We start from the raw sequence: 25580 nt of genomic DNA, 5'->3' as shown, positions 1-25580 counted from the left end.
TTACTGTTTGGATGCACCGACTTAACGGTGATGGCTTATGGATTTGTATCATTGTATAAACTGTATCTTGGAGATACAGATTTGTAAAGTACAGCTCTGATCAAGCTGGAAAATTTTATGGACCTAATGAATCTTAGGTAGGCTCTGCGGCCCTGAGATCATTCTCGGGTAGGCTTGTGGCCCTAAGATGTATTCTTAGGTAGGCCCTACGGCCCCAAAATCTATCTTGGGTAGGCTCTCAGGCCCTAAGATGTTCCCTTAGGTTAACTCTTTGTAAGATGGTTTTAAAATACGAGTTAAAAAGCTCCACTACAATATGGTTTATGGGATTTTACTGAACTATCATTTGATTAGTGTACCTATTATGGTTTTATCGTACTGATGGAAACACTAGGCATCCTATTCGACCTCATGAAAACGTGATAGTATGAAAGGTTTCTTATGAACTGAGATTCATGGCTTCTACTCGATGAACTCTAATGGAACCCCAAATTATTCCGCCCACTGGTATACATATGATTCAATAAGGAAATTATGGTTTTCCAATTATTTGCATGTCATGTAGCATCATCTGGTAGTTCTGTATTACTGAGCTTTTCGAAGCTCACTCTATTACTCATCATTGCAGGTTAAAAGAATACTAGTATCACTATCGACTTCAGTAAGGGAGTTCTTCCGGCGTTGTTGCAGAGTATGGTACATGTGTTTAGGGGGCATGTAATTGTATTTTGATTTATACGAGTCTGAAAATCTGTTTTATTTCTACATACTGATAAATCATTTTATAAGTTACATATTTTAATAAAAGTTTTTAAATTTTCGTAATTTTTACAGTGGGTCGCTCCGGTGGCCCTAATGTGACACCCCAGATCGGATTGGGCTATCCATATCGGTCTGAGGGGGTTACAATACATGAATGGACACAATATTTTATGTAAAATGGGTGAATTTCTAAATATTTAGAAAAGAACTTATAAGTTTTATGGGACAAAAATATATTTTTAATAAAAATACATTAAAAAAACTAAAATACAACAAAAATTTTAGGGGCTCTGCCTACCTATCCCTTGGTCCATTTTCTTTTCTCTTACTTAATATTTATATTTAAACTCGAATTTCAATTTGAGTCGACCTTGATAATTTTAAACTCGTAAAATTTTAAATAAAATCAAATTCAATTTTAAATTTTTCAAACCAAGTCGATAGTCAAACTTTGACTCTACTTTTAGAAATGGAGCTTGCGTTGTGTGGTTGAGAACTCAATGAATAGCGGGATTTGCTTTTGTAACTTTCTTACAGAAGTGTTTAGTGGCTCCTATAAATAAACATCAAACCCCAAGCTAAAAATAACCAATAGCCTTTAGATTAACTAAAAATTATAAATTTAACATACACTTTTTAATTTAATTACTTTAATTCATACTTACATTATTTATATCATATCTCAAATTTTAAAATTAAAAAAACACAGAAATTAAATCCACAATTTTTATCTAATATATGAACAACATGAAAAATCTATTTTTATATATCTTTCTTTCAGCTGATTGTGCCATTTGCTTTTGTTGAATACTTGAGAAGAGCCCATGGCAAAGAGAAAAGACTCCTAAATGGTTCTTAATTTGAACTCCAAAAATGAAAATGGTAGACAAAATATGTCGGATTTAAGGGTATTGTTCTCCTTAGAGATTTTGAGTTCGAGTAGTAGTATATGCTGTCAATGGTTAAAAAAATTAATATAAATATTTTCTTTGTAAAATACCATGGATCTAACATTTCACACAAAAGAGTTGCAAATATAAAATAATGATAGACAGAAGATTACAAGCAATAGCAATATAGTCGTAACAAATTAGTTCTGGCGGACCAAAACAGCACCCTAGAGAAGAACATGTACCCTCATCATAAGTTCGTTCATTGCCCGCAGCATCCTGATTTTTGAGCATTTGCCGCACCCCCTCCCGCCTGATTTGGTTGGTTGATCTTAATCGTCTGTGGCTGCAACGATGAACCACAAGATGATCGAAATGAGAAAATGTACGATTTGCATAATCAATAGTTAGTACTTTTGAGCAAAAGAATCCATACCTCCGCCTTCGAGTCAGAATCAGCAAGTCTTTGCTTAATATCTCGTGCTATCGAAAAGAAAACCTCCTCGACGTTTAAGTTAGATTTTGCACTCTGCAAAATAGTGACTCTTGAGTATACAGGACAGATACAACTAAACATTGGAAAAGTAACTACGGGATCTGCGGTAAAATTACATACAGTCTCAAAGAACTTGATGTTGTATTCATCAGCAAGAGCTTGGCCCTTTGGTAGGGACGGCCTGAAAAATAACTTAAGGGTCAACTTGACAAGAAACAAATCAAGGCCAATATGGCAAACAGAAGGTAACCAAAAAGGGAAGAGAAAGAAGAAACAAACCCTTTTGCTTTCATCCATGTCAGCCTTATTTCCCACCAGAATCTTGTTGACATTATCCGATGCATGTTGTTCAATATTACGAATCCAATTTCTAATGTCTACACCAAAAAGGGATATTAGTACAGTTGATAAGACAATTATAATGGAGAATGAATAAATTTTCAAATCACCAGATAAGGGGTATTTTTCAATTTTCAGCACTCAGGGAACTGAAAAGTTCCGATAACAAGCAAAATTTGATGAAAGCACTAAACATTTCTAAAGATTCAAAGATGGACAAGATCGCAAAAAAGTGTATGAATTTCAAATTTTAAATGATAAGTTCAGTACTTACTATTGAAAGATGACTCATCAGTTACATCATACACGAGTAAAATACCCATGGCTCCACGATAGTAGGCTGCACAAAATGAAGATGTTACATAATTCATTTGTACACCATACAAGACTGGAAAAAAATAAAATCTGGATGTACTAGAGAGATCAGACACATGGAGTTAATAAAATATAGTGAACACTGCAACCATGATGGTAAAACAAGATAAGCGACTTAGAAGAAAGCAGCATGCAACCATGTTTTGGAGTGTGAAAGAAAAGAATATGCAAGCATATAATTTTCACCACCAGTAGAGCTGATACTAACAGAAAACACCATTTATTTAAACATTGAATAACTAGAATCCAGAAAATACGAAAGGCTACGCATCTACAATTTCAAGCCTAACCACCTGTTCTTTGTAATTTTATTCCTAGGTCATGTCATACAGTAAAGAGTACAAAAAAGTTGGATTGAATAATGTGAAACCATGAAAGCATAAAAGCTCCCGAGTCCTGACTTCCTTACAGACCAAAAACACCAGAAAGTTTATTGAATTTGATAATAATGGAGAGAAAACAAATGGTAACTCGTATCAAAGAACAACAAACAAGCATAAGTGAGAACAATGCCAAAGGTATGCTATCAAATTATTTATCAATCATATATGTTATAATTCTGATTAGACATGTATTTCTAGTCAATGACACCTCCAAAGCCCACAAACTAACCAGTTGTGATTGTTCGAAACCGCTCTTGCCCAGCAGTATCCCAGATTTGCAATTTGATCCTTTTTCCATCAAGCTCTATAGTCCTTATCTTAAAGTCAATTCTGCCAAAGTAAACGCAGCCTTTAAACCGCGTGTCCCTCATAGAAATAAAAGTAAGAATAATATGAAGATCATGTAATGTAAATAAGAAAGAACCTACCCAATTGTCGTGATAAAACTTGTAGTAAATGAGCCATCCGAAAAACGCAAAAGGAGGCAACTCTTACCCACACCTGCCAACCAGTCAATGGTACAAGCAAACAGAGTTATTGAGAACTCAAATTCAGAAAGTGCATATCAAGAAAAACTCCTTTCAAAATCACTACAATACATATTAATCCCTAGTTACAGACAATTATAACTATTTATAGCAAAGCAAATTGATCACACGAATTGAAAAACGGTTTCCTAATGAAATGTACAAGCTACGGCTCACAATATTCAGCATCAGGAACACAAATAGAGGCAGAATATTTCCACATGACAAGCTATATTAAGATGGAATACATTTTCAAATACAAGACCAATATATCATTAGCATATTCACCGTATAAGGAACCAGAACACTCTTGTTTCTCTTGAATCAAAGACGCTTAACGAAAAAGAAATGGTATTAAGATCGTTTATAGGCCTAAATCAAGCTGAATATATTAGTAGAATTCACATCACAATCTCAAATCTGGGTTTTTCCATATTTAATAAATAAAAATTCTCAAATAACCAAAACATTTGTCGTGAAAAATGTAGAATCCATTCGTAGATCCAATTTCAAATCAAATACAAACATGAAATTATGGTCAGAAAAACAAAATGAAATGAACATTTACCACTGTCACCGATTAAAAGGAGCTTTATGAGGTAGTCATAATCGGCTCGAGCTCTTGCAGGTGGAGCAGCCATGGAAATAGAAGAAATTTATCGGAAACAAACCCTACAATAAAAAAATCGACGTTAAAATCAAATAAAAAAGGTATAAGTAAATGAACGGAGAGCAGTACCGGATCTGGTACGTCAGCAGATGCGCTGCGATTTTTGTATCTGACACCGAGGATGCTGCGAGTCAAAATAATTTACTTAGATATTTTTTAATTATTGATTAAATTATAAATTTCAATCACTTAATTTTAATTATTTTTATTTTGTCAAAAAAATTAAAATTTATAATTAGATCACTTAATTTTAAAGATTGACTTTTTTTTCTAGTCACCGCATCATTATCTAATCAATTTGGCGATGACATGAATTATTTTATTTATATTTTTAAAATATTGATGTTACAAATGTTATCGTTTTTAATGTCAACCATGCATACATTTTATGAAATCTTATCTCATATTATTCTTATGCTTAAACATTAGATCGATACCCACACAAGTATTAATATTATTATTCAGAATACTAGTGTCACTCATGAGTATCGATACCAAAATGATTCTCGAAGTTAAATAATTTCATCCAATATCAATACTACCCTATAGGTATTGATATTTCCCTCAAGCATCATACCAAACAAGCCTCATGTTTGAAAACTAAACCTATATTGATATTGCAACCTTAATATTATATTTGAAGAACGATTTTGATATCCTATGAATATAGTATCGATATTATTTCACTAAAATCTCATATTTTGACCTTCATATGAACAATGTTGATATCAATTCATCCAGTATCAATACTCAAGCCCATAATTAAATTTTTTTCTCGAAAACTCGTCTCAAACACTATTTAGGTCCTATGATAGTATTTAAAGCTTACGGAACCATATAAGTCATAATACATCATTTATATGTATAAATAACCCCAAATATGTCCAAAATCATTATAAGCAAATATGCACTCTGTTTCATGCACTCATACAAACAAGTAAAGCTACATAAAATGATTTGTGTATTATAGATGAGTTAAAAGTGTTTATCTAATTCCAAAGTTACTAGAAGTCTTTCATAGCTTATCTAAGCACATTTTGTTTTTGCTTTTAGAGATCTTCCCACTACTTTCAATAATCATACAAGCAAATCAAGAGTTACTAATTCGGAAAGTTCTACAGTGCGACACTTTAATATAAGGCTAAAATAAGCGCTACCTGTTTTGTTATTATTAAATAACAAAACCGGTAAAGAAATACCTAAAACATTATTATTTTTACCTAAAATATCAATTTTTTAACATTTCCGGTAAAAGTGCCCAACAATAACAAAATCGATAGAAAAAATAACAAAACCGGTAGAAAAAAACAAAACCGGTAGCGCTTTACCAAATCCGGTAAAACGCCAAATAATAACAAACCGGTAGAGCCTAATAATGTTTCCGGTTTTTTTATTTAAACAATAACAAAACCGATAACGTTTTTTTTAGCCGTATATTAAGTTGTCGCACGTGAACATTTCGCTACTAATTCCTTTACTACTCCAAAAGAATAAAAGGTGAATCTAAATGCAAGATTTCAGACTAAAATGGGTTGATTAGTATACGATGCTAAGTTCACTTGCTTAATAATCATATTGTAAGCTAAAACTTTGATTCATTATAGACAAATAAATTGGTACAATAAATACTTGATAATATTAACCTTGATTCATTATAGAAAATAGATTCACATAATAATTAATACTTGATAATATTGATTTATTGTAGACAAATAATTGGTACAATAAATACTTGATTATAATAATTTTATTTATTTAAATAAATAAGTTATCACAATAAATATTTAATTTTATTATATTGATTTATTATATATAGAATAAATTAGCATAGTGAGTGCTTGAACTTGTTTATGAATATTGATGACATCAATCGTATAAAATCATATGATATAATTTTACATTTTCGGATATGGTTTATGGTTTTTTTTGGTCCAATACGGCAAATGGATTTATTAACGAGTCATATAGGGTATATTGAAGTTTATTTTGGGATCTACAACATTTGTTATAGTGTTCCTAGATCTCGTCACGTCGAGGTGACTAGTTTCAATAGAAAATATATTTTATTTAATATTTAATTATTTTTCGAGGAACTCATCATGTCGAGGTGACAAGTTTCATTAAAATAATATTAACTTTTTAATTTAGAGTTTTTTTTTCAAAATAAAAAAGAGGAAAATAATGGAACTCGTTGTGCCGAGGTAACGAGTTCCTTTGGGTTTAAATAAGTAGTCATTGGCAAATCAACGACATGATTTTTTTTTGAATTGATAAAACTCGTCATGTGGGAGTGACGAGTTCCAATAGTCATTTGGCAAAATTTTCATTATAAATAGGAGTGGGGTGGGTTGATAGAGTGTATATGAGATTGAAATAATGCATTTGTGGGAAGAATATTATGAAATTTTTGAATGGTATATTTGGGTCTGATTACTCAAACAACGATGATTCGAACTCGAGATCGTCTTCAGATGCTGAGTGGGTAATGAGGCAATGAAGTTGATACTTGATTAACATAAGGAGAGAATGAAACTTGAAGAAGATAATAAGGATATGAAAATCGAAAAGTAGTAGAAGAAGAAGAATAAAAAGATGAAGATGAAGAAGTATGAAGACTTACCAATCCGACGTTGCAAACGATTTATAGCGAAGAATGAAAAAATAAAAAATAATTATGTAGAAATTGAGAAGAAGAACAAGACGAAAGATTGTTTTTAAATCCAAAAAATAGTTTGTAATTATGTATGAAAAGTTAAAAATCTGTATGATGTTCATAATTAGAAAAAGAGTAAACAAAACACATAAACTGAATTATGATGATTTTATCGACCGATCAGTATTTAGGAAGATGTGGAAAATGCTTCCTATTGTGGCCTTTACCTTTGTAGTGGCCACAAAGCTTTGGCAAACCTTGCTCTCGTTAAAGATCATCCATATCAGTATGAATTTGACTAGATTCAGGTCAACCTTGCAACTTTCTTCGTAATTATGGATTTGGCAACCATTCTTCAAAATTTATTGGTGGCTAATAAGCATCGTTTGGGAGATACTTAAACTCGCAGTTGTATATATTGCGCATAGTATGCAGGCTATAATAATCGTTTGCATAAGAGTATGAGTCAACATTAACATGCCTACATGCAATAACAACGTGAGCACATGAGTATCTAAAAGCTTGAAATCGATTGTAATCACATCATATTTTATTGAGATTATCGATGTATGTGTAGAATTACCAACCCTATTTAGTCGAACAATGCTTGGATAAATTAATCAGAATTAAGTCTGTCTAAATTATGAACAAACATTGATGTTGCATGTTTTGGTTTTTGTTCATTTCCAAATGGAGCTCAATTTCTACCATCTTTGATCACCTTTGTCTACCCAAACTTTACCCAATCGAAGTAAGTCTACCTAACAATACTTGCTACTAGAAGATGTTTATTTAAGCATTGGATTTATACATTCGACAAGATTGGTTGTCATGACTGTAACATCGATCTGATCATCATATGCCTATGAACATCTTTTCCAAGGTATTCTATCTGCAAAATAGTAAACATCTTCTCCATATTTCCTCAAATTCCAGCCTCGTACTAAGTTCAGTTGCAGTAAAGCATATCCTGAAAAAGTTGGATTTCAGAATAATAATAATTGAAAACATAGTTATAGTAAAAATCATGAACGAAAAAAGAATAAGTTACCCATGTTGATAATCTTTTCTTCATAGCACTGGAAACAATATAACATATTCAATACGTCAAATATACATGCAAAGGTGACCACTTACTTCCATTCTATCAATTGTGGCTAACAACCTAGGTGAACAGTCCGATATCATACAAACCCATCTTAAGTAACAACGTGGGAGTGCAAGTTGAGAGAAAGAAATTCCATGTTTCCACCGACTCATTTTTAACAATGACAAAGGTAATAGGAAATGTTTATGTCCTATATTGTACAACAGTTATCATCAAGACGTGTTTGTATACTCTATATAGAAAAGTATCGTCCACTTGAACCATTTCTTTACAATAGCGAAAACCCTTGATGGATTACTTAAAATCCTAGAACACGCCTCCGAAAAATCTCTTCATTGTTATAATTTCTCCATCAAATGTCCTCGCATGATAAGTATAAGATCGTACAATGGTCCAGGGATGAAAAATTTTATTGCATGCAACAGATGTTGAAGCTCATTATAGATTGATCCCAATCATAGTACAATAGTGTCACCGCCTTCCTTTTTACCATCCATGACTTGTAGCAAGACGAAATATAACCAAACATATTCTGGATGGATGCAACTATCATTGAAACTGGGATCCTTGATTTTTCTCGACCAAAAGCTTTACGTATGAACATATGTCATCAGAATCTAAGTGTTTTTGGTTTTGTGTCAATGAGCTCAATGTACAACTGTGTTGCCCATAGAACCTTGTGACCTCCCATAACATCTTCCGTTGTAAGTATGAAACATGTATCCTATACTTACAGTTGATATTGTGATTTATAAATCTGATAAAATATGTCTTTTGATCAGACTCCACCACATAGAATTCTATATGAGCTTGATCCACAACTCCTTAAATGCTAGTTAGGCATCATGCTTAGTTTCAAATTGAGACCCAACTGCTAACTCTGTTGAGTCATCTTCCGAGGTACCCTAGTGAGCTGCACATATGTCCAACATATTAGGAATCTCAAGAATCCTCATGGCATCATAGTTTATGTCATGCATTGCAACTGGATGATGATTTTGAGGCATTGTGGGTTGATGCATTTGGGGCTAAGGAGGTATTGATGAATGGATCCAACCTCTTGGAGTATTCCACAATGCATGACCCCGTAAAATCGCTACCTCCCACACATCACCCTCAACATTGAAATTGTGTCCTTGTGAAGCAGCCTCAATGATATCAGAATCATCAATTATTGGTGTGGCATCGTCTATTATTACTGGAACAAAAGTTTCATCATCCTCGCTAAATTGAACAAAGCTTTCACCGAATCGACCAACAAGGTTAGCATCTGTTGATGGTATTGCTTCTTCAGTGATGAACGTAGTTGTTGATGAGGTAGGAATATCTGCAACATTTGTCATTTTAGCATATACCTCAATCATTTAATTATTTGAAGATTGTCTAACCATCACAGCAACATCGTCATCATCCTCAAGCTGGATCGCTCCATATGTAAGTGGAGTCTCTGAATTTATGTGTCGATAACTCGAACATGAAACAGAAGCTCCAAGTTTTCTTTCAATTTTCTACTTTATTTGTCGATGAGATACATCTATAGGGAACATCATGTTTATGGGCCTTTGTGGGGTAAACACAACACTATCATCAATTTGTATAATTTGGCCATTTAAATGGACAATTATGAAAATTTTGTTAGCCATTGCTTGAGAAAAAAATTCTTGTGATTCAATGACGTTGTAGAAAGTAGAAGTTTTGCGAAGATTCACATAACATAAGCAAATTTAAAAGAAAAATGAGCTATCATTAATGACCATTCAATTCGGTAACAGAAACTTTTTGGTGATATATCACTTTATTTTAGTAACTTTCAGTGACATATCACTTTATTTCAGAAAATTTTAAAAAACGAGCTTTCATCAATGACCATTTAATACATCATTTTTTCATACACCGTTTAATAAACAACGACAAAACTTTTCAGTGATATATCACTTTATTTTAGAAAAATATCCTTTTCTCATACGCTATTTAATACACAATGAAAAAAAATTCAATGCCCAATTACTTCATTTTAGAAACTTTTCAATGATATATCACCTCATTTTAGAAAGTTTTCAAAGATGATCTATCATTAATGACCATTTAATATACCATTTTCTCATAAACCATTTAATACAAAATGACAAAAAGTTTTCAATGTCCAATTACTTCACCTCAAAAACTTTTCAGTGATATATTAATTCATTTCAGTGTTATATCATATATGTCTGATATAAACCTATTTTTATATGTTTTTATTTAATGTTATGTAGTTTTTCATACCTATTTTTTATATCACCTCGTCTTATAAAAAACGCTTCCTGATGGCCTATAAATATGTGTGAAGTGAAATTTATTTTACATCCAAAAGAATTTTAGTCTTTCACTTCTCAAACTTGATTTTTTTCCTAATATGGATATTGTTCTTGCAACTAATTTTTATGATTGTAAATCTTTAAGCATGTAATTCAAAAAAAAAAATATTCAACTAAACGAGTTGAAGTTGAAAATAGAAAGAATGGTTCAACTCAGAAGCAATAGAATAATATCTTCATTATACTATAAATTGTCACTATCATGCACGAGGTTTCATCTAAGCAATGATGTCGACCTTGCTGGTTTGATTGAGACATTCTATTATAATTATATATCTAATGTGGATTTGTTTGTAGAATTCGCTGATGTCGACCTTGCTCATATGGTTGAGGATGCTGCTTCCAGCTCGAATATCCCACCAACTAAGAAAAATGATGAAGACACATAGATAGATGATGGAGACACATAAGCATGATGTAATACCCCAAATTTTGACTAGTGACTAAAATATAAATTTTGAAAGTTTGGTGACTAAAGTGTGATTTTTAAAAGTTATATATTTTGGGCCTATAAATGAATAGTTCACCCCCAAGAATGACGTTTTCGTGTGTTTCAGATTTTTGATCCGAGATTTGTATAAAAGTCTATTAAGTGATAATGTTCAGTAAAATATTCAAATAACCGGATCGAAACAGAAGTTTACAAAATTTAAAGGAATGTATTTTGAGGTTGGAAATATTATACCGATATTTTTTAATCAATATAATTTTATTTGAATAAGTGAAATTAAGTGAAATTTCCATGTTAAAGTGGAATAGTGAGAAGTTGGTGACTAAATTAAATTTTTGGAAAATTAGAAAGACAAAGATGGAAATTAATAAATATGATATTTTTATTTATTTTATTTCATTAAAATAGATATAAAAGGATGTCATGGAGGTAGTTATCAAGATTTATTAAGGGTAATTTGGACTTTAGGGAGTAAAATGAATTTACATTCATTTTAGTTAGAATAAATACAAGTATCCCAAGATTTTTTACATGGAATCTCTATTCTTTTTCCTCAATTGTCGTGGGTCTCCATAGAAGGCAAAGTGATAGTTTAAAGTAAGGAGCTTTATTGACATCAATCTACCCGAAAGTCATCACGTTACTATCAGTATGGCATCCTCTGATATTTTTTTATTTACATAGTGGAATTTATATATTATGTGAGTATTATGTTTCCTTTAATATGATAGTTATAAATTGGATGAAGTATTAAAATACTAATGACTTAGAATGGGTATTATTAAATATGAATAGTATTTTAAATGCTTAGTATTTATCCAATTATATTTATGATACGAATCAACATTGAACTGCTAATTTACTACCTGAAACTGAACTTGAATTAGGTGTTTAAATATTATATTTTGGTTTTTAACGATAAATTATTTAGTTTGAAAGGATTAAATTGTGAAAATTTTAAAGAAATAATTTTTTACCTGTTTTCAACTATAGATTGTCTATAAATATTGTGTGACATCTTTGACTCGTATACAGAGACTATGAGTTACGCGTATTGTATTTAATGATATCATAGCTACAGTGTTGAAAACATTTTGATGTTTCGATATAACAAATTAAGTATGAATGAATTTTAAGATTTTACAAATGATTTTCTAAGTATATTCGATTTAATTACTCAAATATCAAAATATTACTCCTAATCTTTCAAAGATCAATTTCAATCCTTACTAAAGTGTAAAATCGTGTTTTAATCTTAAAATATTTTTGAAACAATTTTCACAAAGTATTTCGAACAAAAAACGAGCCTAAAATCAATTTTTCAAAAGAGTGTACCGATGCACCAATCCATGCATCGATGCACCATTGAATAAATTGAACATCGAATGCATTTTATGCATCGATGCACATACCATGCATCGATGCACTCAGGATTTTATGAAAACATCGAATACATTTAATGCATCGATGCACAATCCATGCATCGATGCACAATCCATGCATCGATGCACAATCCATGCATCGATGCACTCAGACTATTTTAAAACATCGAATGCATTTTACGCATCGATGCACTCTTAGTGCACCGATGCACTAAGGGTCCAACGGTCAAAATATTTGAATTTTACACATAGCTTACCGATGCACCAGACGCTCCCAACTATTTTATTAATTGTTTTCACACTTAAACGGCTCTATTGACTCGACTAATCATCCCCAACGTTCATAATCAATTAAAAGAGTATTTAAACAAGCTCAGAAGCCATTGATCAACAATAAGAAACAACAAGAAACAAGAATCAAGAGAGAATCAAAGAGAAAACATCAAACTCATTGTTTGAGCACTTCAAGCCTATTTTAATTCAATATTCATTTTGCTTTCAAGAACACTACTTGTACTTTGTTGAGTTAATCGATCGATGGAATAGGCCAAGAGGGGGGTGAATTGACAATTAAAATTTTGGTGGAAGCTTTTGCAGAAAATTGAAAGAAGTTGCACAACGATTTAGAGTGGTTCGACTTTCTCAACCAAAGTCTACGTCCACTACCTTAGCTATCCACACTAAGGATTTTCCAACAAATTCACTAATTTTTTCTTTCTTTTGAGGCCAAAGAGATAACCTTACAACTCCCTCAAGAATATAACCCAATTCTTGAGAACACTCTTTTTCAAAGAGAAAAACACAAATTTGCAAACTTACAAGGAAAAACTCACAAGGTAGATTGTTTGCACAATTCTAGAACAAAGAAAGAACACTCAAGGATAAATACAATAGAGCACAAATGGTGTTCTTGAAAGCACAATGAATATTGAATGAAAAATAGGCTTGAAGTGCTCAAACAATGAGTTTGATGCTTTCTCTTTGATTCTCTCTTGATTCTTGTTGATTGTAGTTTCTTGTTCTTGATCAATGGCTTCTAAGCTTGTTTAAATACTCTTTTAATTGATTCTGAACGTTGGGGGATGATTAGTGGAGTCAATGGAGCCGTTTAAGTGTGAAATCAATTAATAAAACAGTTTGGAGCGTGGGGGGTATCGGTACCCCTTCATAGGGTATCGATACCTACATTGTAAAATTCAAATATTTCGACCGTTATATGCCTTAGGGTATTGGTACCACCTGAGGGGTATCGGTACCAATGCATGGGGGTATCGATACCTCTGGAAGGGTATCGGTACCATCCGAGCATTCTGTTATTTCTCGGAACCAAAATGTTCATAGGGGTATCGGTACCCTATAGGGGGTATCGATGCCATATTAAATAAATTTTATTTTTGGCTTGAATATGACTTGAAATACTTTGTAAAAATTGTTTCAAAAATATTTTAAGATTGAAACTTAATTTTACACTTGCGTAAGGATTAAATAAACATTTGAAAACTTGGAGTAATAATTTTCATATTCGAATAACTTAATCGAATATATAATTCAATATAAAATCTTAAAATTCATTAACATTTAATTTGTTATATCGAAATTTCAAAATGTTTTCAACAATCTCCCCCTTTTTGATATAACAAAACATTTTAGTAATTTTAAGAATTTTTATTTTTAAAATCATTTTTGAAATCAAGTTTGAAAAATTACTCCCCCTTACTCTAACGCTTATCCTCTTAACACCTTAACACTTCTCCCCCTTTTTGTTAAATCAAAAAGAAGACTCTAAAACTTTTATAAAACAAATTTTTGCCAATTGATTTTAATTAGATAAAGCTTAAGCTACTAAGATCAAAGTCAAGAGAAAGATTAGCCATTAGTTCCATAATTCAATATTCATAAATAAATGCGCAATGGAAATTGGTCATTAGTACTAAAATGATGCAAAAGAAAGAGACATTTAAGTTCAATATTCAAATAAAAACATTCAAACCAACAATTACCAACCCAAACATCGATGTTGTTTGCACAAATTAATGATTGAAGCAGGATTGGGAGTTGAGAAGCAAACGAATTCTGACTAAACATCGATGTTTTGAACCAATGTAGGGATTTAGGAAGATGGAGGGAGAGCTTGGCGGCAAAGAGAGAAGAGAGGGTTTGAGAGAATGAGGTTTATTTTAGGGTGTTTATAAACAGACCCCGTGGAGGGTATCGGTGCCATCAGGGGGTATCGATACCTATTCAAAGATGGTATTGATACTTATTGCAAGGGTATCAATACCTATTCAAAGGCGGTATCGATACTCTATGCACAAAAATGTCAAAAATCTTTTTTAAACTTTCAAAATGATAAATTAATTAGCTCTAGTGGTATTGTCAACTCATATATTGAAAATTAATCATGTTCAATCAATCAATTTAATCCTTAAACTATATTTGAACATAAAATTAATTCTCACCAAATAACATAAACTCCCCCTAACAATAGAAAAGAATGCAATCAAAAATTATTATTATAAGCATTTTTCATTTATTCTTAAAAGTGCTAAAATTAATTTAAACACTAAGTGATGAAAGGTCAGTTAAACTTAATTCTCTCCTAAGTGTCCAAAATCTTTCTTTATCTAAAGGTTTTGTAAAGATATCCGCTAATTGGTGCAAAGTATCAACAAATTCTAAAACTACGTCTTCCTTAGCGACATGGTCTCTAATGAAGTGATGTCTAATTTCAATGTGCTTAGTTCTAGAGTGTTGGATGGGAGTTTTAGTGAGACAAATAGCACTAGTATTGTCGCACTTGATAGGAATGGTACCTACTTCAATTCCATAATCAAAAAGTTATTGTTTCATCCATAAAACTTGTGCACAACAACTACCGGCTGAAATGTATTTCGCTTCAGTGGTAGATAATGCAACACAATTTTGTTTCTTTGAAAACCAAGAAATCAACATATTTCCAAGGAATTGGCAAGTACCGGAAGTTCTTTTCCTATCTAATTTGCATCCTCCATAATCCGCATCAGAGAAGGCATGCAAGCTAAAGCTAGAGTCTCTAGGATACCAAAGTCCTAAACTACGAGTGTCCTTAAGGTATCTAAAGATCCTCTTAACAGCTAGTAAATGTGATTCCTTAGGACATGATTGAAATCTAGCACATAAGCAAACACTAAACATAATGTCCGGTCTACTTGCGGTTAAATAAAGCAAAGAGTCAATCATTGACCTATATAATTTAACATCGACACATTTACCTCCTTCATCCAAGTCAAGCTTTGTAGAAGAACTCATTGGAGTGGCATAAGGTTTCCCATTTTCCAATCCAAATTTCTTGAGCATATCTTTGACGTACTTAGCTTGATTGATGAAGATGCCATCTTTTCTTTGCTTGATTTGGAGTCCTAAAAAAAATGAGAGCTCCCCCATCATGCTCATTTCGAATTCACTTTGCATTAGCTTAGAAAACTCTTGGTAAAGAACATCATTAGTAGAACCAAATATTATATCATTAACATAAATTTAAACTACTAATAAATCTTTACCTTTATGCTTTAAAAACAATGTATTGTCAACCTTCTCTTTTGAAAAACCTTTTTCAATTAAAATTTTTGACAATCTTTCATACCAAGCTCTAGGAGCTTGTTTTAAACCATAAAGCGCTTTTGTCAATTTAAGAACATGATCCGAAAATTTTGAACCTTCAAAACCTAGAGGTTATTACACATACACTTCTTCTTTTATAAAACCATTTAAAAATATACTTTTAATATCCATTTGATATAAATTAAATTCATGAAAATATGCAAATGCTAATAACATTCTAATTGCTTCCATCCTAGCTACGGGAGCGTATGTTTCATCATAGTCTATGCCTTCTTCTTGAGTATAGCCTTGAGCAGCAAGTCTAGCCTTGTTTCTCACTATATTACCACTTTCATCAAGCTTATTCCTAAATACCCATCTAGTACCTATAGTAGATTTATTACTAGGCCTTTCAACTAATGTCCAAACTTTACTCCTCTCAAATTGATTTAACTCTTCTTGCATAGCCATAATCCAATGTTCATTATTTAATGCTTCTTTAATATTCTTAGGCTCTATGCATGAGATAAATGCAATATAATTACAAATATTTTTAAGAGATGATTGAGTTATTACCCCTTTGGATGGATCACCCATAATCTCACCATCCTTGACATAGTTGTATTCCCTTGGGTAAGATACTTCCCTTTCTTCAATGGTTGGATTCTCGAGAGGATCATGAGTTTCCTCATCTTTCGTTTCTTCCTTTGATGATGGTTCTCCAACGTCATGTCCAACGTCATTTATATTTATAATGCCTACATCATCATTCACACAAGAATCCTTCCTCAGAAGGGGATTATCATCGAAAACAACATGTATAGATTCTTCTACAACTAAAGTTCTTTTATTAAATACCCGATAAGCTTTAGAATTTAAGGAATAACCCAAAAAAATTCCTTCATCACTTTTAGCATCAAATTGTCAAGATTGTTTTTACCGTTGTTTAAAATAAAACATTTACATCCAAAAGGATGAAAATAGATAATGTTAGGTTTTTTTATTTTTTTTAAAAGTTCATATGGAGTTTTCTTCAAAATAGGCCTAATCATTACTCGATTAATAACATAACAAGCGGTATTTGTGCCTTCCACCCAAAAATATTTTGGCAAATTGTTTTCACAAAGCATGGTTCTAGCCATTTCTTCTAAAGTTCGATTTTTCCTCTCAATAACTCCATTTTGTTGAGGGGTTCTAGGTGTTGAAAAATTATGGCTAATACCATTAGAATTACAAAATTCAGTAAATCCAAGATTTTCAAATTCAGTTCCATGATCACTCCTAACACTAGTTATAGAGTAACCTTTTTCGTTTTGGATTACTTTTGAAAATGTGATGATTTTTTCCAATGCTTCATCTTTAGTACTTAAAAATAGAACCCAAGTATATCTAGAATAATCATCTACCAATACAAATGCATATTGTTTTCCACCTAAGCTAGTAGTTCTAGATGGCCCAAAAAGATCTAAATGAATCAATTGTAGTACTCTACTAGTGGATATGTCATTAATGGATTTAAAAGAAATTCGCTTTTGTTTTCCTTTAGCACAAGCATCACAGATTTTATCATTATCAAATTTTAGTTTAGGCAACCCTCGAACTAAATCTCCTTGAATTAACTGTTGCAAAACACTCATACTAGCATGTCCTAGTCTCCTATGCCATAACCAACTATCATGCTCATCCTTAGCAACTAGGCATAAATTAGTCATATCTATAGAATCTAAATGCACCATGTAAATGTTTCTCATTTTATGACCAACAAGCATAATCAAAGTAGATGAAATGTCAATAAATTTTGCAAACACTTAATTTAAAAATAAGACATTGTATCTTTTGTCAATTTCATCTAATCGGATTATGCTTTAATCCATTCACATACAAAACATTATGCAATGTTGATTATCGAGATTAAAAGCACATGCATAAAGCTTTTGAAAATGTTATGCATTAAAACCTTTTAAAAAAATATGCATAAACATTAAGAAAAATTTAAGGTCAAAATTTTGCAAAACCAAAGTTCTTGAAAAATCGATATCAATTGTTAAAGATATATCAAAAACAATTTTGACCAAAAATTAATATGATGAACTAGAGTTTTTAAAACATTACAAAAAATTAATATTTTCATCATACAATATTTTTCGACATAGATGAGATAAAACATAATCATTTAGAATTATTCAACATTTAAAACCTCATGCATGCATAAACTAAATGAGCAACCAAATAAAATAAAAACATTAAGTTTAGAGGTTACCCATTCCTTTTTCATGTGTGGCTAGAGCATCTTGAATACCATCATCTTCATCATCATTGCTCTCACACACCTACAAGAGACATTTAAGTAGATTTTGGTATCCAAATTGCTTTGGATCCTTGAACATTAGTTTCAATGCCTCTTGTTCCTTTTGGAACCTATACTTGTCTAATTTTAAATTGTTTTCCTTTCTTTAAAGGACAAGTATGTTCCTTATGACCATGATAATGACAATGTGAACATATTGTCATTATTGAACTAGATGAATTATTTAGAATGATATCTTTTTCTTTTGTTAAACATTCAAGCTTAACTTTCAAATCGAAATTTTCTTTTCAATACTTTCAAATTTCATTTTTGAAAGCTCTAAATCCTTCTTCAAGATTTCATTTTGATTTTCAAAATCCATTTTCATTTCTAGAAGAAGTTTGTTTAATTTGAAAATTTCTTTTTCAAAGTTTTTAGATTTTATTTTTGAAAGCTCTAACTCATTTCTCAACATTTCATTTTGATTTTTCAAGTCTGTTTTAGCTTTCAAAAGAATATCATTTTTAGCAATAAATTTAGAAATTAATTTATTGTATTTGGAGTTCATGGTCTCAAACTCCAAAAATAATTCATCATAGGCATCTTATAACTCATTAAAAGATTTTGAATTTAATCTATTTGAGCTAGAAGATACCTTTGGCTCTGTGAGAGCTAATAGAGACATCACCTTTATTTGTTCTTCTTCTTCCTTGTCTCTATAGATATCCTCAAGCTTATCCCACATCTCATTGGCATTTGAGCAAGAAGAAACACCTTTATATACATTATGATCAATTGCACAACACAACATGTGCATAGCCTTTGTATTTTGTTGAGCTTTCTTACGTTCTTGATCACTCCACTTCTTTGCCTTCTTTGTAGGAGAAGAATATCCTTTCTCGATCATCATCCAAGCTTCCATATCAAATGCTTGGATAAATATCATCATAATCTTCTTCCAACGACGATAATTTGTTCCATTGAAGTGTGGAGGCACGTCAATTGGTCTGGATTCTTCCATGGAGAATGAACTGGAAGTGGACGCCATCTTTATCGATTTAACTCTTCCCGGATCTACTAAAGATGTGGTTAAACCTTCAAATGAGTCAAGCTTTGATGTCAATTGTTGAGTTAATCGATCGATGGAATAGGCCAAGAGGGGGTGAATTGGTAATTAAAATTTTGGTGGAAGCTTTTGCAGAAAATTGAAAGAAGTTGCACAGCGATTTAGAGTGGTTCGCCTTTCTCAACCAAAGTCTACGTCCACAACCTTAGCTATCCATACTAAGGATTTTCCAAAAAATCACTAATTTGTTCTTTCTTTTGAGGACAAAGAGATAACCTTACAACTCCCTCAAGAATATACCCCAATTCTTGAGAACACTCTTTTTCAAAGAGAAAAACACAAATTTGCAAACTTACAAGGAAAAACTCATAAGGTAGATTGTTTGCACAATTCTAGAACAAAGAAAGAACACTCAAGGATAAATACAATAGAGCACAAATAGTGTTCTTGAAAGCACAATGAATATTGAATGCAAAATAGGCTTGAAGTGCTCAAACAATGAGTTTAATGCTTTCTCTTTGATTCTCTCTTGATTATTGTTGATTGTAGTTTCTTGTTATTGATCAATGGCTTATAAGCTTGTTTAAATACTCATTCAATTGATTCTGAATGTTGGGGATGATTAGTGGAGTCAATGGAGCCGTTTAAGTGTGAAATTAATTAATAAAACAACTTAGAGCGTGGGGGTATCGGTACCCCTTCATAGGGTATCGGTACATACAGTGTAAAATTTAAATATTTCGACCGTTATATGCCTTAGGGTATCGGTACCACCTGAGGGGTATCGGTACCATTGCATGGGGGTATCGATACCTCTGGAAGGATATCGGTACCATCCAAGCATTCTGTTATTTCTCAGAACCAAAATGTTCATAGGGGTATCGGTACCCTATAGGGGGTATCGATACCATACTAAATAAATTTTATTTTTGTCTTGAAATACTTTGTAAAAATTGTTTCAAAAATATTTTAAAATTGAAACTTTATTTTACACTTGAGTAAGGATTGAAATAAACATTTGAAAACTTGGAGTAATAATTTTCATATTTGAATAATTTAATTGAATATATAATTCAATATAAAATCTTAAAATTCATTAACACTTAATTTGTTATATCGAAATTTCAAAATGTTTTCAACATACTTAATTGTATTCATTCTTGAGTATTCTTTCTTTGTTCTAGAATTGTGCAAACACATTTGCCTTGTGAGGTTTTTCATTAAGTTTGCGAATTTGTAATCTTCTCTTTGAGAAAGAGTGTTCTCAAGAATTTGGGGTATAATTCTTGAGGGATTTGTAAGGTTACTCTTTGTCCTCAAAAGAAAGACAAATTAGTGAATTTGTGGAAAATTCTTAGTGTGGATAGCTAAGGTAGTGGACGTAGACTTTGGTTGAGAAAGTCGAACCACTCTAAATCGTTGCGCAATTACTTTCAATTTTCTGCAAAAGCTTCCACCAAAATTTCAATTGCCAATTCATCCCCTCTTGGCCATATTCTTCGATTGATTAACTCAACAATTGGTATCAAAGACTCACTCATTTGAAGGTTTAATTACCTTTTGAGTCGATTCGGGAAGAGTTACATCAATAATCAAGTCATAAATGGTCGGCGCTTCAAACTCTGACTTTAGTCTCGATTCATTGCCCGTCAAAAAGCCTCATTTCTTTAATGGAGCTAAGTATGCTTATTGGAAGAATAGGATGATGTATTTCATTCAAGCAAGTGACATGAGAGCATGGAATATCATAGAAGATGGATAAATCAAACCCTCCACTCACCCGAGGTTGTGGAGTGAAGGAGAAACAATAATGTTCCAGCTCAACTCCAAAGCTATCCATATTATCTTTTGTGCTCTTGGACCGGATGAATACAGGAGAGTTTCATCTTGCACAACCGCCAAGGAGATATGGGAGAAATTACAAGTCACTCATGAAGGCACAAACGAGGTAAAAAAATCTAAAATTAGTCTTCTAACTCATAGCTATGAAAATTTCAGGATGAAACCGGATGAGGATGTCAAAGCTATGACGGATAGATTCTCCACGATTGTCAATAGTCTCAAATCATATGGAGAAATCATTCCAAATGAAAAGCTTGTAAGGAAGTTAGTTTACTCTCTTCCAAAAGCTTGGCAATCAAAGAAGACGGCGATCATCGAGGTTAAGAACTTAAAATCCTTGACCCTCGATGAACTTATTGGATCTCTCCTCACGCATGAAATGATGCTTAAAGAAGAGGAAGATCTTGAGAAAAGAGACGAGCCAAAGAAGGAGACGGAGAAAAAGAAGAATGTGGGAGTTGCTCTCAAATCAACAAAAGATGAGAGTGATTCGGATGAAGATGACGATGACGAGGAAATGGCATTGTTTACCAAACGGTTCAGAAAAATGATGAGGCCTAACCGAGGGAGAAAATTCAAACGAAATGAAGGCTTCAAAAATGAACCAAAAGAGAAAGACCCGATCATTTGCTATGAATGCAAAAAACCGGGGCATGTCAAATATGATTGCCCACAATTGAAGAAGAAGGGTCAATCAAAGATTAAGAACAAGGCTCACTTGGCTACATGGAGCGATGAAGAAGGTTCCGATGAAGAGGAACAAGAAGTAGCAAACTTGTGCTTGATGGCATTCGGGGAAGATTCTAAGGTAGCCTCTAACTCATTTGATTTGGATGATTTATCTTATGATGAGTTATTAGAGGAATATAATGGGTTGGCTTCGGATTATGAGAAATTGTTTTTAAAATATAAAAATGATATTTCAAAATTGAAAAATGAAAATAATCTCATATCCAAGACCAACAATAATCTTGAAAGTAAAATAAAAAATTTGCAAATTAATCTAGAACAATTTGAAAAGAAAAATTCTGATTTGCATAATTTACTTTCAAAGGTCAATGATGATCATCAAAAGAAAATTGATGATCTTAAAGCTTCTTTTAATAAAGTTGGAATAAAACGTTTTGAAAATGAAGAAAATTCAAAATCCAACTTTATTAGAAAATGTTTTAAAAACTACAATCATAGAGGTCCTCGAAGAACCTCTAATGGAAAAATCGTTAGAAGTATATGAGTTCCTAAAGAACTCATTACTACTAAAGATAAATATATCCTACACAAATGGATACCTAAGGGGACTAGGATTTTGGAAACTAATGAATATGGACCCAAAAGAATTTGGGTACAAAAAATAAAAAATTAATCTATGTTTGTAGGAAAATGAGCATTGCTACAAGGCACGGGAAACAAATTCAAATTCATGGTACTTTGATAGTGGATGCTCAAGACACATGACCGGAGACAAGAGCCGGTTCATAGAGCTCAACGCCAAAAATGGAGGAGAGGTGACTTTTGGTGATAACTCAAAAGGTCACATTGAAGGTATAGGTACAATAGGTAATACCTCTTCCATACAAATTAAGAATGCTTTATATGCGAATAGATTAAAGCATAATCTATTGAGTATTAGTCAATTTTGCGATAAAGGATTCCATGTCATGTTTGAAACTAATGGTTGTAAAGTCATTGACATGGCATCAAATCGGATTATGCTTGTTGGTCATAGAATAGGAAACATTTACATGGTGCATTTAGATTCCATAGATATGACTAATTTATGCCTAGTTGCTAAAGATGAGCATGATAGTTGGTTATGGCATAGGAGACTAGGACATGCTAGTATGAGTGTTTTACAATGATTGATTCAAGGAGATCTAGTTCGAGGGTTGCCTAAGCTTAAATTTGATTATGATAAAATCTGTGATGCTTGTGCTAAAGGAAAACAAAAGCGAATTTCTTCTAAATTCATTAATGATGTATCCACTAATAGAGTATTACAATCGATCCATTTAGATCTTTTTGGGTCATCTAGAAATACTAGCTTAGGTGGAAAACAATATGCATTTGTATTGGTAGATGATTATTCTAGATATACTTGGGTTCTATTTTTAAGTAGTAAAGATGAAGCATTAGAAAAATTCATCACGTTTTCAAAAGTAATCTAAAATGAAAAAAGGTTACTCTATAACTAGTGTTAGGAGTGATCATGGAACTGAATTTGAAAATCTTGGATTTACTGAATTTTGTAATTGTAATGGTATTAGCCATAATTTTTCAGCACCTAGAACCCCTCAACAAAATGGAGTTATTGAGAGGAAAAATCGAACTTTAGAAGAAATGGCTAGGACCATGCTTTGTGAAAATAATTTGCCAAAATATATTTTTGGGCGGAAGCCACAAATACCACTTGTTATGTTATTAATCGAGCAATGATTAGGCCTATTTTGAAGAAAACTCCATATGAACTTTTTAAAAATAAAAAAACCTAACATTAGCTATTTTCATCTTTTTGGATGTAAATGTTTTGTTTTAAACAATGGTAAAGACAATCTTGGCAAATTTGATGCTAAAAGTGATGAAGGAATTTTTCTGGGTTATTCCTTAAATTCTAAAGCTTATCGAGTATTTAATAAAAGAACTTTAGTTGTAGAAGAGTCTATACATGTTGTTTTCGATGATAATCCCTTTCCGAGGAAGGATTCTTGTGTGAATGATGATGTAGGCATTATAAATATAAATGATGTTGCAGAACCATCATCAAAGGAAGAAACAAAAGATGAGGAAACTCAAGATCCTCTCGAGAATCCAACCATTGAAGAAAGGGAAGTCTCTTACCCAAGGGAATACAACTATGTTAAAGGTGGTGAGATTATAGGTGATCCATCTAAAGGGATAACAACTCGATCCTCTCTTAGAGATATTTGTAATTATGTTTCATTTATCTCATGCATAGAGCCTAAGAATATTAAAGAAGAATTAAATGATGAACATTGGATTATGGCTATGCAAGAAGAGTTAAATCAATTTGAGAGGAGTAAAGTTTGGATATTAGTTGAAAGGCCTAGTAATAAATCTACTGTAGGTACTAGATGGGTATTTAGAAATAAGCTTGATGAAAGTGGTAATATAGTGAGAAACAAGGCTAGACTTATTGCTCAAGGCTATACTCAAGAAGAAGGCATAGACTATGATGAAACATACACTCTCGTAGCTAGGATGGAAGCAATTAGAATGTTATTAGCATTTGCATGTTTTCATGAATTTAAATTATATCAAATGGATGTTAAAAGTACATTTTTAAATGGTTTTATAAAAGAAGTGTAAGTGGAACAACCTCCTGGTTTTGAAGACTCAAATTTTCCAAATCATGTTCTTAAATTGACAAAAGCACTTTATGGTTTAAAACAAGCTCCTAGAGCTTGGTATGAAAGATTGTCAAACTTTTTAATTGAAAAAGGTTTTTCAAAAGGGAGGGTTGACACTACATTGTTTTTAAAGCATAAAGGTAAAGATTTATTAGTAGTTCAAATTTATGTTGATGATATAATATTTGGTTCTACTAATGATGTTCTTTGCCAATAATTTTCTAAGCTTATGCAAAGTGAATTCGAGATGAGCATGATGGGGGAGCTCTCATTTTTCTTGGGGATCAAAATCAAGCAAAGAAAAGATGACATCTTCATCAATCAAGCTAAGTACGTCAAGGATATGCTCAAGAAATTTGGATTGGAAAATGGGAAACCTTATGTCACTCCAATGAGTTCTTCTATAAAGCTTGACTTGGATGAATGAGGTAAATGTGTGGATGTTAAATTATATAGGTCAATGATTGGCTCTTTGCTTTATTTAACCGCAAGTAGACCGAACATTATGTTTAGTATTTGTTTATGTTCTAGATTTCAATCGTGTTATAAGGAATCACATTTACTAGCTGTTAAGAGAATCTTTAGATACATTAAGGGATACTCCTAGTTTAGGACTTTGGTATCCTAGAGACTCTAGCTTTAGCTTGCATGCCTTCTCTTATGCGGATTATGGAGGATACAAATTAGATAGGAAAAGCACCTCGGGTACTTGCCAATTCCTTGGAAATATGTTGATTTCTTGGTTTTCAAAGAAACAAAATTGATTTGCATTATCTACCACTGAAGCGGAATACATTTCAGCTGGTAGTTGTTGTGCATAAGTTTTATGAATGAAACAACAACTTTTTGATTATGGAATTGAAGTAGGTACCATTCCTATCAAGTGTGACAACACTAGTGCTATTTATCTCACTAAAAATCCCATCCAACACTCTAGAACTAAGCATATTGAAATTAGACATCACTTCATTAGAGACCATGTCACTAAGGAAGATGTAGTTCTAGAATTTGTTCATACTTTGCACCAATTAGCGGATATCTTTACAAA

At 32.2% G+C, this 25580-nt stretch overlaps 1 pseudogene; it reads right to left on the bottom strand.

Annotated features, from left to right (window-relative positions):
- Positions 1-1859: 1859 nt before the first annotated feature.
- Positions 1860-24846, bottom strand: LOC120199824 (annotated as a pseudogene).
- Between the last annotated feature and the right edge of the window lie 734 nt (positions 24847-25580).

Source organism: Hibiscus syriacus, unplaced genomic scaffold (genome assembly GCF_006381635.1).
Source record: "Hibiscus syriacus cultivar Baekdansim isolate YM2019G1 unplaced genomic scaffold, ASM638163v2 tig00005582_pilon, whole genome shotgun sequence".
Lineage (NCBI taxonomy): Eukaryota > Viridiplantae > Streptophyta > Magnoliopsida > Malvales > Malvaceae > Hibiscus > Hibiscus syriacus.
This window is presented reverse-complemented; position numbering and strand designations above follow the sequence as displayed.